Source organism: Penaeus monodon, unplaced genomic scaffold, assembly GCF_015228065.2.
Source record: "Penaeus monodon isolate SGIC_2016 unplaced genomic scaffold, NSTDA_Pmon_1 PmonScaffold_3879, whole genome shotgun sequence".
In the NCBI taxonomy this organism is placed as follows: domain Eukaryota; kingdom Metazoa; phylum Arthropoda; class Malacostraca; order Decapoda; family Penaeidae; genus Penaeus; species Penaeus monodon.
In genome coordinates, this window is record NW_023658647.1 from 10,561 (window position 1) to 23,420 (window position 12,860).

General features: G+C 34.1%; 1 pseudogene; it reads right to left on the bottom strand.

Moving 5' to 3' along the window:
• Positions 1–7,371: 7,371 nt before the first annotated feature.
• Positions 7,372–8,951, bottom strand: LOC119570780 (annotated as a pseudogene).
• Between the last annotated feature and the right edge of the window lie 3,909 nt (positions 8,952–12,860).

Consider the following 12,860-nt stretch of genomic DNA (forward strand, 5'->3'; position numbering starts at 1 on the left):
AAAGCAATTCATTACATTAACTTAATCTGAATATATAGTACGACTGCTGGGCCCCGTCTAACGATCAGCATTAAAAAAAAAATCAAACACTATTCTAATGATGAGATTCACACATTATGTTAGTCATACGTAAAAAAAAATAAAAAAAATGCTGAATAATCATCACGTAATTGTTTTTTATTGTATTAGTGCTATCAAGAATTTCCGGTTAAAAAAAAAAAGAAGACGTTTTGTTGTTGTGACAAATGTCGAAATTTAATGGCGGCTTTCAAAACCACGTGTTCCTGATTTCTCTGGCTTTAAAATTCCCTATTTGCTTCACTTACAATCTGCCGAACGAATACCTGCAAAACGAACCTCTCTGAAAGTCCCCTTTTGGGGTTCCAGCGAAGGAAACCTATTATTCTAAATATAATAACATAAAAACCCAACCTCAAAACTTATAAATCGAGAGTCAAGAAGAAAAAAAAAAATTCTACATAATAAAAAAACAACAACATTAAAGCAACGTTATTCCATTCATCTGAACACGAATTTCCACAAAGAAAAGACCTCGACGATGAATTACAACTCTGTCTGGTCATAAAGGTCTTGCACAAGAATATAAGGCCAAAAAAAATTTATTAAATAAGAAGGAATTCGGACGCGAACTTGTCCTTCCTGCGCGATCTCTCTGAGTGACTCCCTCCCACGCCCCGCCTTCCTTTAATACCATGGGGAAAAAAGGAGGAAAAGTTGTCGTTTTTGGCTCGATTAGATTGTTTTAAATGTCTTTTTTTTTAAACGGTTGGTTTGTATGGTTAATGAGGCTTTTTTTCATATTGGTTCTGTTTTGTATTGTTTTTTTATTTTTTCTGAAAAGGATTGGGACTTTAGTTTCGGTATCAGAGAGGGGTAACGAGCCTTTTTTTTTTCTCTCTCTCTCTCTCTCTCTCTCTCTCTCTCTGTCTCTGTCTGTCTCTCTATCTATCTATCTATCTGTCTGTCTGTCTGTCTGTTGGGTCTGTATGGCTTTTCTGTCTGTCTGTCTGTCTCTTTTCTTTCTCTCTCTCTCTATCTTTCTGTCTGTCTGTCCGTCTGTCTGTCTGTCTGTCTGTCTGTCTGTCTGTCTCTCTCTCTCTCTCTCTCTCTCTCTCTCTCTCTCTCCTCTCCTCCTCTCTCTCTCCCTCTCTCTCATCATCATCATCACCATCACCATCACCATCATCACCATCATCATCATCATCATCACCATCACCATCACCATCATAATATAATCATCATTATCATCATCATCATCACCATCATCATCGCCGCCAGTGGATGGCAGCCATACCTTGCACACACGGGATGATTTAGGAGAAAAATGAAAAAAGACAGTATGTCACACCCAGAAAAATCCATTGTAACAAATGGAATCAAACTAAAATTATATTATTATTATTAACCCTCTCTCCTCTCTCTCTCCTCTCTCTCTCTCTCCCCTTTTCTCCTCTCTCTCTCTCCTCCTCTTCTCCCCTCTCTCCCCTCTCTCCCTCCCCTCTCTCCTCTCTCTCTCCCCTCTCTCTCTCTCTCCCCTTCTCCCCTCTCTCCTCTCTCTCTCTCTCTCTCTCTCTCTCTGGGGTGTGTGTGTGTGTGTGTGTGTGTGTGTGTTTACATTGTCTGTCTGTCTGTCTGTCTCTCTTTCCATGTACGTATATATGTAGGCATACAATACATTTCATTTTCCTCCCATCATCACCTCTCTTTTCCTCTTACAGAAAATTCCGCAGCAAAATTGCGCCGAATTAATTGCAAATCCAAACCTTTAAAGTCAAATAAAGAAAACTGTTATCTTTATAACTATTGTCGGCGGAATATGCTTTACGTAATTGTCATTTTCCTTTAAGTGATATTTTGTGTGATTCATACCCGGGGGAAGATCACTGAAAATCACCAAAATCTTATTTCATGTTTTGAACTTATTATTATTTTTTCAATAAAAAAAATTCAGAATTCGGGCAATGAAACTTTATTTTTTATCTACTTTGTTTATTCTTGTCATGGCTTCATTCTTACACTGAAGTTCCATTTTGATCAAAAGGGTTTATTCCAGAGTTGTTGAAGTATTTACTATCAGCGTTTCTTTCACATTTTCTTTCCATCCTTTCCTGATTCTCATTTTCTATTCGTTGTTTTCGTTTTCGTAAGTTTTTATAGGTTACTTATCTTTTTATATTTACTTTTATTTATTAGTTACATTCGTAACTAATAAATAAAATAAATTCAAATTACTTTCTCCTACTTTTATCTCTTATCTACAACACACATGCATCGTTATCTTGCTTTTTAAAAGAATTTGGTACATGTTTTGCTTACTTCCCTCCCTTTCCCCTGTCTCCATTTTGCGTGTGTCTTCAGCTCTGCATTTCTTTGTATTAATCTTTGTTAGACTCTATTCCTTACTTTTTCTTTGTCATGGCTATCGTTTTTCTTGTTCCATCTCTTGTTCCGAATGTAGTTACTTATTACATCTCTGTGTTTGTTGCCGTTTGTCTCATACTTACTTTTATCTATTTTTCCCAGTACCCATTTTTTATTTTTTTTCTCTACATTTATCATTTCATCCTTGTCTTCTTCCTAACGTTGCAACTATCAGCTTCTAAAAGCCTTTCATTTTTTCCAAAGAAGACCCTCATGCTTTTATTTCGTCGCTGAAAACACTCCATTTACAATCTCTCTGGTTCCTTTCCATTTACGTATTTGTTATTAGTTTCTTCTATTCCTTTCGTTTCGCAGTCTTGTCTTTATTCCATTTCTGTGTTTGTTTATATCTGTTTATTGTTTATTTGTATCTTTATTTTATTTATGCGTACTGTTCCATATCAGTTATATCTACTGTTTTCGATCTGTCATGAGAAACTGGCATCCGAAAAAAAATACAGTTTTTTATGTAAGTCATCATCACCATCACCATCATCACCCTCATCATCACCATCAACATAATCACCATCACCATCATAATCATCATCAATTTATCAAACATCATCATCATCATCATCCCTCATCTCATCATCATCATCATCATCATCATCATCACCATGGGCTATAATGAAATAACTGTATTTTTTGTTATAATCATTGTTGTTATTATCATCATTATTATTGATATCATTTTCAATATTTTTTTTCATTATCATCACCATCTTTATTATAGTTTTTTATTATTATCATCACTATCACTGTTGCTATCGTTATTGTTATTGTTATTATGATTTTCATTATCGTTACTGCCAATACTATGATTATTACTATCATTATCATCGTCATTATTACTATTATCATCATCATCTTTACTATTATCGCTATTGTTTTCTGTTGTTATTATTATTATTATTATTATTATTATTATTATTATTTTTATTATTTAATATTATTATTATTATTATTATCATTATTATTATTACTATTCTCATAATCATCATTATTATTATTTTCGTTATATCATTATTATCACATTATTAAATATTGTTATTGTCATTATTACTATCATCATTATCATCAAAAATACTATTATTATCATTATTATTATTATTTATTATTATTATTATATTATTATTATACTATTACCATAATTATCATCATTATTATTATTATCATTACTACTACTACTTTTAGTTTGTCTTTATCACTAACCTTTTTTATTATTGTTTTTTGCTTTTCTTATTTTTATTCTATATCATTTTTTTATCATTATCATTATCTTTGTTGTAATTATCATCATTAAAATTATCATCATCATTTTTATTATGATTATTGTTATTATTTTTTTATCATCATCATCATCATGCAAAAACGAGATCTATCATTACTATTATTTTTATTATCGTTATCACTGTCAATAGGATTGTTATTTCTATTATCTTTATATAACTAGTAGAAATTTTGTTATCATTATCATGATTGTTATCATTATTCTTATTATCATCATAATCATATTCATCATTGTTGAAGCCGTTTTGTATCTCATTTTTATCATTATTATCATTCTCCTTAATATGGTTGTTATTATCGTTGTTTCATATTGTCTTTATCATAATTTTCCCTTATTTTAATTCATCCCATTAAATATTGTCTTTTGGCTTGTTATCGTAAATATTATTATCATTATTATTATTATTATTATTATTATTATTATTACTATTATAATTATTAGTATTATTATATTTATATTATTATTTTTAAAACTTTCATTAGCCTTAATGGCGTTATTAACCTTAATGGCGTTATTAACGTTAATTTTGTTAATGTTGCCATTTATATCATTATGTTGTTATTTATATTATTTGTTATTTGCTGTTATGATTACTGTTGTTATCGTCTTCATTATTGTAATCATTATTGCCGTCATTACATTTTCTTATCATTATCATCTTCATGATTATTATGATCGTAATTATTATTGGTTTTATTGTCATTCACACTATCCTATCAATCCCATTATTAATTGTATTATTATCAGTGTATTAGTAACAATAGAACAACAAAAAACAACAAAATGAATAATGAAAACAACAACAACAACAATGATAATAATAATGATGATAATAATAATGGTTTACAATGATTATGATCGTAATGAGAATTCTTACAGTGACTGTTTTCAAAAGTTTTCGTTATGAGTATTTAGAAATTATGAAATATCAGGTGTCCAAGAGGGAGGGGTGGGGGAGAGAGGGAGAAGGAAGGAAGAAAGAAGAACGGAGAGGAAATACAATGAAACAAAATGCTGATGATAAATGACAGTAATAAGGTCGTTACTGTATCGGTGAGTCATTTTCATTGTCATAATTACTATCATTTTCATCACTATCATTATCACTGCTGTTTGCCATAACAGTCATCATTATTGTTATCATCATCATAATTATAGTTATTATTATTGTTGTGGTTGTTGTTGGTACCGTTATAATTACTATCATTATTACTGTTATCATTATAATTATTATCACCATTACTATTATTATCATCATTATTAACATAATTGTTGATAATATATATTTATCATTATTGCTGTTTGTATTAGTATTATTACAAATTTTATTTTTATTACTGTTTTTGTTATATTTTTTTTACATTATTATGTCTTTATTAGTATTTATTATTATTACTACTACTATTACCATTATCCTTATTTTTATTTTCACTGTTTTTATTATTATTTATCATTATTATCATCGTTGTTATGTTAATGTTATTATTAATATTATCACCATCATCATTACTGTGTTTTTGTCATTATTATCATTGCCGTTGTTATCATTCCTAACTTTCAATATCTTTATGAAGTGTTACAATCCCCAAAATTAAATTATCTTTTTTATTTTCCCATCATTATCTTTAATTTGTTTAATTTATTCATTATCTTTTTTCTCTCAAATTTTTAAAAAAACTTTTTTTTTGGATTATTTTTTTTAAAACTTTATTTTTTTGGGGTTTTTTTTTTCCCCTTTGTTTCCCAAAAAAAAAAAAAAAAAAAAAAAAAAAAAAAAAAAAAAAAAAAAAAAAAAAAAAAACCGGGAAAAAACGAAAAAAAAAAACCCATAAATCAAAATGTCATATTATTCAAAGGATCGTACAAAGAACACGGGGGAAAAAAACAAACGCTTAAAACCCAAAAAAAAAAAGGGGAAAAAAAAATGAGCAGAAAAAAAAAAATTTAACTAACATGCAGGGCACTCATTTATTTAACATAGGGGCAGCAACCGGGGGGGGAAAATTTAAAAAATTTAAAAAGAAATAATTAATCTTTTTCCCCCCCAATTTGCGTAAAAAAAAAGGAGATTTTTTAAACCCTAGAAAAATATCACTTTTTGAAAATATAATGAAGATGGAATGAAAAAGTGAAAAATTTTTAGGGAAACGTTATTTTCTCTTTTTTTGGGCGGAGGGGGGGGGGGGTTTTAAAAAAAAAATTTGGATCCAGATTTGGGGAAAGGGCCTTTCAGTTTTTCAGAAAAATTCTGTATATATATATATTATGTATAATATGTATATAATATATATATATATATTTATATATATATATTATATTTTATTTTTTTTGTAATAAAATGTAGGGAATATATATAATTGTTAGTTCTAACAAGAGTAGAGATGATGTCTTTTAGGGATTTTTAAAATTTCTTCATCAAAACCCTTTTTTGGGTTTCGCGTGTGTAGGGTGTGTGTTTAGGTGTATTTTCCCTGTAAGGTGTGAAATGTTGTGCGTATCCGAATAATTTTCTTTGTCTTTGGGAAAAAACGGCCAAATGAAAACCCCCAAAATATATGAAACTCACGAAAAAAATAAAATTTAGGAGAAAAGGAAAAAAGGAAAAATACTTTCTAAAGGGGCCCCAGTGTCGGGCCTTTCCTTTCCCTTCCTGGGGGGTGTCCCTTTCGTCTCTCTCCCCTTTCCCCTTTTCTTCATTTTTTCTTCGTCCTTTCTTGAATTTCCGTCTTACCCCTTTTCCCCGGTTTTCCAAAAAAGCGAAGAAAAGATGATAGGCGAGCTCCGTCTTTTAACATTAAAATAAAACCTTTTCGGTGATACAGTTAAAAAATAATAAAAAATAATGGTCTGAGCAAAAAAAAAACTGGAGAGCGCCATCGGCCCTCAACTTTCCACCATCATTAAAAATTTCCATTAGTTTATAAATACCTTTTATAAAAATTGGGGGGTGATATCAATATATAAAAAAAGGAGAATGGAAAAGCTGTCGACGGCGACGAAGGCCGTTTTAAAGCTAAGCCTGGGAAAGTGCGTCCCCGGGCCCCTTTAGGGGGAGAGGCCGCCCCTGCCCCACTATTTTCATTTTCCTTTTTTTTTCCTGTAAATCACTCACGCTGACCTAGCCAAACCCCTGGTTTGTCCAAATTTTAATAAATAAACGTTATTAAAAAATACGGTGATAACAGTTTAACACTAAAAGCCATAAAAAAGAGAAAAAAATAGTATGAATTGACACAGATTCAGCTAAGGCACTTTTTGTTCTCGTCCGTGTAACCACTGGTTTGTTCTCTCTTCACCTTTTCAACCGAGTTTGTACGTCTTCTGTGCGTCTCGAGCGAGGCCGCCCCTTCGCCGTCCGCCATGCGCCAGGTTAGGCCAGCGACGACATTGTCAAGACGAGGCGACATACGTCGTCGTCCTCCACCGGTACGCCCTCGGAGTCGTGCGGAGCCCCCATGGCTTGCGAGGGACCCTAAGCGCCCGCGTGAGGCGGTCGAGGACGCCGCGTCGCCCGGGCGGTGAAGCGTCCGTTTTATGGTCAAGGTGACCGTTTAGAAATTTTTCAAGAGCTTTGTTCGACGCACCGACGAGGAGACAAGCCCCGCCGGCCCATTAGTGCCAAGCCTTAGCTCGATCGTTCCTGCTTCAGATTCTCCAAGATGAAGCCTCTTCCCGGCCTTGAAGGAGCTTGTCTCGGTGGGGCTGTTCATGGGCGTCTCGGGTTGAGGGATAGAAGAGTCCTAGGCCAGAAGCGAAGACCAACCTCGGGCAGCACCTCGTCCTATGGCAGCTTAAAGAATTAGGAATCTCGAGTGTAGCTCTAAGACTACGCGACTGACTATTCAATTAAGATGCTGGTGTTTTTCTTGAGCAGCGGCGTCCGTTGTCGGGATGCTGCGGGTTCCGAGACATCATCTCCGGTTGGTGAGCAGCTGGTGGAGTAGTCGGGTTGATGGGCGGGTCCTGCGGCACGTTGGGACGGCGGTTCCTGAGCGTGTCCGGCTGCTTGTTGGGCGGCACCTTGTCCTTGGCGTCGGCGCCGCCGAGGCCGGGTTGCCCACCACCTGCTTGTTGAAGAGGTTGGGGTCCGACGCCCCGTCATGAGCTCGTAAAGCGGGCGTGGCTGAGGGGGCCCTTTGACCCTTAAGTAGGTAAATGTTCCGATTTTGCGTTCTTGCAGCCCTTTGACCACCTCGCACGGACGTTGTCGTGGCGTGGGGGGGGCGGGCGGTGGCAGCAGGTAAAAACCGCGCATGCAGGGCCCACATGGCGAACAGGAAAATGATGTAGAGCAGGTGACGAAGGCCAGATGATGAGCCACAGCCACAGCCCGAAAAAAGCTTCTCGGACTCCATGAGGTGAGGTGGAAACCCAAAAACCTCCGTCCGCTTTTTCCCCAGCTTTTTTTCGGGGGAAGCTCGCACAGCGCAACGGGGGAACGTCTGGGACATGTATTTTCGGTAAACGCTGGGGGATCTCTGTCGAACGATGGGCCCTAAAAGCGTACGGGATAAAGGGGCCCTCAGGAGAAGCCCAGGTACTGCATGGCGAACACGTCGACCACGACGCCAGTAGGTTCACCGAGAAAATTTCCAGAAAGGGGCCCGTTGTGCGTCTTGAGATTGAAAGGATTACCGGGCGGCCCTCTCGACAGTTTCGCGCTCCGCCGGTCATACCGGGGGGCTTTGGCAGCGAGGTCTCGAGCATTTTCTTGCAGGGGGCGTTGTCAAGCTTTTGGAACCCTTCCGGGGGTTTTTGTAACGCCGGCGAGCACCAGCAGCGACCACGAGATCCACCGGTAGAAGAGCAGTACGCCTGCCCCCCCCCCCTCCTGCACGTGGGGAACGAGAGCAGATGTGATTAGTCGAGTCGGATTTGGTTTCGGCTTTAAAGTGTGACAGCGGTTTGACGTCCGATAATCCCTGGGGGGATGGAGGCAATGTAAAAGTGTATTACTTAATTACTCTTCTGAGGTTCTGGCCCCCCCTACCCAATGAAACCACCCCTGTAAATTAAAAAAGGGCAAAACCCTTTCCTCAGAAAAAAACCACATGAACAAAATCATTCCATAAACTAAAAATAAGTCTCCATTATTCGCATTAGAAAAAAAAAAAAGAAAAAAAAAACGAGCTTTTCCACTCACCACGAGTACAGACGGTGAGAAACCCCCGACATGATGCAGAAGGTCCACTGTAGTGCTTTCTGAGGACGAGGCCATCACAGGTGGCGGGCAGATCTATTGGCTCGGCTTTTGACCACATTCAATCCCCCAAAATGGATCGCAGTCGACGCTCCCCGTCCAAGGGACGGCATTTGCTCCTGCGGAAGGGGAAAACGAGTTTAAAATAAAAATTTGAAAGGGGATTTCAAAAGATGTTTTGGAAATTTAAACTTTCTGAATAAAAACCTTTTGGAATTTGGTTTTGCGGTGATACGATCAAATATATAAATCATAACTATATATTAACAAATATCTTCCCGTTGATCCCATTCAACATATTTTTTTATGGAGGGGGTAACACAAAAAAAAATGATGGGTAGCATCTACAAAAATAAAAACAAAAAGGCCGGTTCAAACCAACCGCCACTGTATCCCAAAAAAATCAATGTTTCGAGTAAATGCGCGCGAATATTCAGCGAGCAGTCTACAGTGCTACATCTTTCACCCTTCCTCTTTTAGCTCTCTCTTTTCTATTCCCCTCCCCTTCTATATACTGTCTGTCGTCCCCAAACTATCGGCGAAAAGAATACCATGACCCCTAAATACATCCCCAAACCCCTAAAACGAAAAGCACCGGGTTCTTTTCGCTCATTATTTCAATCCCGGGCCCGGGGGAAAAAAAACTTTGGCGTTCGCTCTAAAAATACCCCATTGATACCGTTGATGTACGTTACATTTATACTGATTGCCAAAGGGACCGGGTAAAGTCTTAAAACCCAATTAGGATAACCCAAAAACGCTGATTTGGTGGAGATGAATATGCCTTTGGCGAAAAGGTAAAAAGTTGTTAAAGTAGGTCCCCTTTCCCTGTGGACATAGGGAACGTGTTCGAAAAAAACATGCTTATTAGGCCCGGAGGGTGTAAAAGCCGTGAAAAAGGTGTTATTGCGTATCTAAATTTTAAAAAAAAAAGTATCTGCATCTGAGTTCTATACAAACAGTTGTACAAAAAATCTTTTCACTTAATCTTATCGCAAATGTTTTGTCAATCTCTCTCTTCTCTCTCTCTCTCCATCTGCCCCCCCCCCTACTCTCTCAATAGCCTTATCAAAATAAAACCCCCCCCCCCCTCTCTCTCTCCTCTCTCTTCTCTGTTTGTTTAGCGTGGGGTGGGAAATTTTAATGACTGTTTCCGGGCTTCTGTTATTTTCAGTTCCAAGGTACTCGCCTTTTAACTTCTTTTCAAGTAGTTCTACATTTCAAACTTCCGGCCAACCCCCCCGATAAATTTTGATTTTCTTTTCCACCCTTGTTCGTAGTAGTAGTAGTAGTATAGTAGTAGTAGTATAAGTAGTAGTATATAGTATTGTGATATTATGCTCTACTCTTATTAATAGTTGATGTGTTATCTTTCTTCTTGTTTTTTGTCAATCTCATCATTATAGTTACTATTAGAAAAGGTGCCATTTGGGCCATATTTTTGATTAACATTACACCATCATTCTTTATTAGTATTACTATATTAAAAGGGGAATAATGTAACATCAGTAAACAAAACCAAAACCCCAAAAATAAAAATAATAATAATAATAATAAAAAATTTGTTTTATTTAATTTAATAAAAAAATAATAATAATAATAAAAAAAATAATAAAAATAAAATTTAATTATTATTATTTTTAGAGTATAGTATAGTAGTATTAGTATTAGTATTTCCCTATTATCTTTTCATTTCAATGTTTTTACATTATCATTACTATTTTTATCATTATCCCTCATTACTATTTTTATTACAAAATCATTAATATCATAATTTTTTATTAATAGCACTGTTATTATCAATGTATTGTTTATCTAATTGTCATTATTTCATCATTATTTTAGCATTCTGTATCACATACCCCTACTATCGTCGTATTAAACTACTTTCATTATCATACTAATCAGTTTTTTACATTTTTTCTTTTTTAACAACAAGTACAGGATATTCATCAAAAAAGGCTTTTTCACCCTCAAAAAAAAATAAAACGAAACCACGCTAAACCCCGAGCATCGTCATCGGAAAAAACTGCCCTTTAACATTTATTTACAAAACCCATTTCCCCGGGCCTGCAAGAAACACGTGCCACCTTGTTTAACGTGGGGACACCTGTTTGTCTGTCTTTCTGTACATGGGAGCGACGCACTTTTTTTTTTTTGTTAGTATTCCTTTTTCCCTTTTCCCTATCAAGGTAGCTTTTTAAAAAAAAGTGTTCAATAAATCTTTTCATCGATGTTTTGCAATTGTTTTTTTTTTTTGATTATGTTTCCACTGTTTCTTTTCAAATTGCACCCGCATGCACAAAGTTACATAACTTTCATAAGCCAAAATAACACCCAAATGCATTATATATATATATAAATATGTAAAATTTGTGTGCGGCATTAATACCTGTGTAAGTTTCGTTGTATATTATCAATATCCCTAAATCGTAGTATAACACTCTCCCCCCCCAAACAACGCCACGAATTCACAAAATCAAAAAACCCCCCGTTTCCCCAAAAGCGAATACATTTAAATCGGCCCCCACACGACACAAAAAAAAAAGAAACAGCATTCACTCACTGTTCATTCTAAGCCCTGAGAACGCGACCCTTTTCCTTCCCCGCTCGAAGGGAAAAATGATGGTAGTGAGCCGTAACCTGCTCTTTGTACGAACCGTGCCACCCCTGCTCATTTAAATTGATTATTTTTTTAAAAAAGAAACCCCGGGAATATCCTATTATTTTTGTTAAAACCCCGTTTCGCCCGTGATTTCGTGATAGAGAGATGACCCAAGGACGTGAGCAAGAAGGGGGGTTTGTCGATCTAGTGTTATTACTAAATTTACTATAATTTAAAAATATTAGATGAGTAAAACCATCCCTCTTCACCACACCAATATTATATATTATATATATTTATATATAGATATATATATTTATTATATATTTATATATATTTTTTAAATCATTTTATCATTAATATATTAACATTTTACATTTATAATTTAAAATATATCAACCAACCTCCCTTTTTTACTATTTTATTCTTATACAGTAAATCACCAAACATTATAAAAATAAAAATATTTAGGGTTTTTTTTTATTAAAATAATAAGTTAATAATTACCGTTTAAATACAATTTAATTTAATGGGGAGAGTAGTAAGTATGGTTTGTATTAGTCAATATTTATTTTCAAATTATTTAAAAATCTTCCCATATTTCTTTAGGAAACATTATATTTTTTATCATTATTTGTTCAATATAATATAATATATATATTTTATTATAATGTTTGTTTTTTTTGTTTTTTTTTTTTGTTGTTGTTTTTTTTAGTTATTATTTTATATTTATGTATTGTGCAAATACAACACACAAAACAAAACACAATAAAACAATCACATCAAAAAAAAACAACAAACCACACACCAATATATTATAATACATTTTATATATTTATATATATATATATATAGTATAAATATATATATATTTATATATATATATTTATATATATATTATTATATTTTATTTTATATATATATATTATATTGTGTTTTTGGTGTGTGTGTTGTTTTTATCATTATATATAATTTATGTATATTATATTTGTATATGATATATATATATTTTTATATTATATATATTAATATATATAATATATATATATATAATATATATATATTATATATAAAAAGAAAGAGAAGGAAAGATAAAAAAAAACCGAATGAAGAGAGGTAGACGAGAGAAAGAGAGAATAGTATGAGAGGGGGGATCGCTTTTGGATCATTTTTATCCCCCCTTTCTTTTATCTCATTTTTCCATATTTTTTTTATTTTGATTCTTACTTGGGGAAATTATAATACATTTCAATAATTAATACAATTACACCATAATATTATCATACTTTATATATATATATAACAAAAAAAGAAAAAATTTT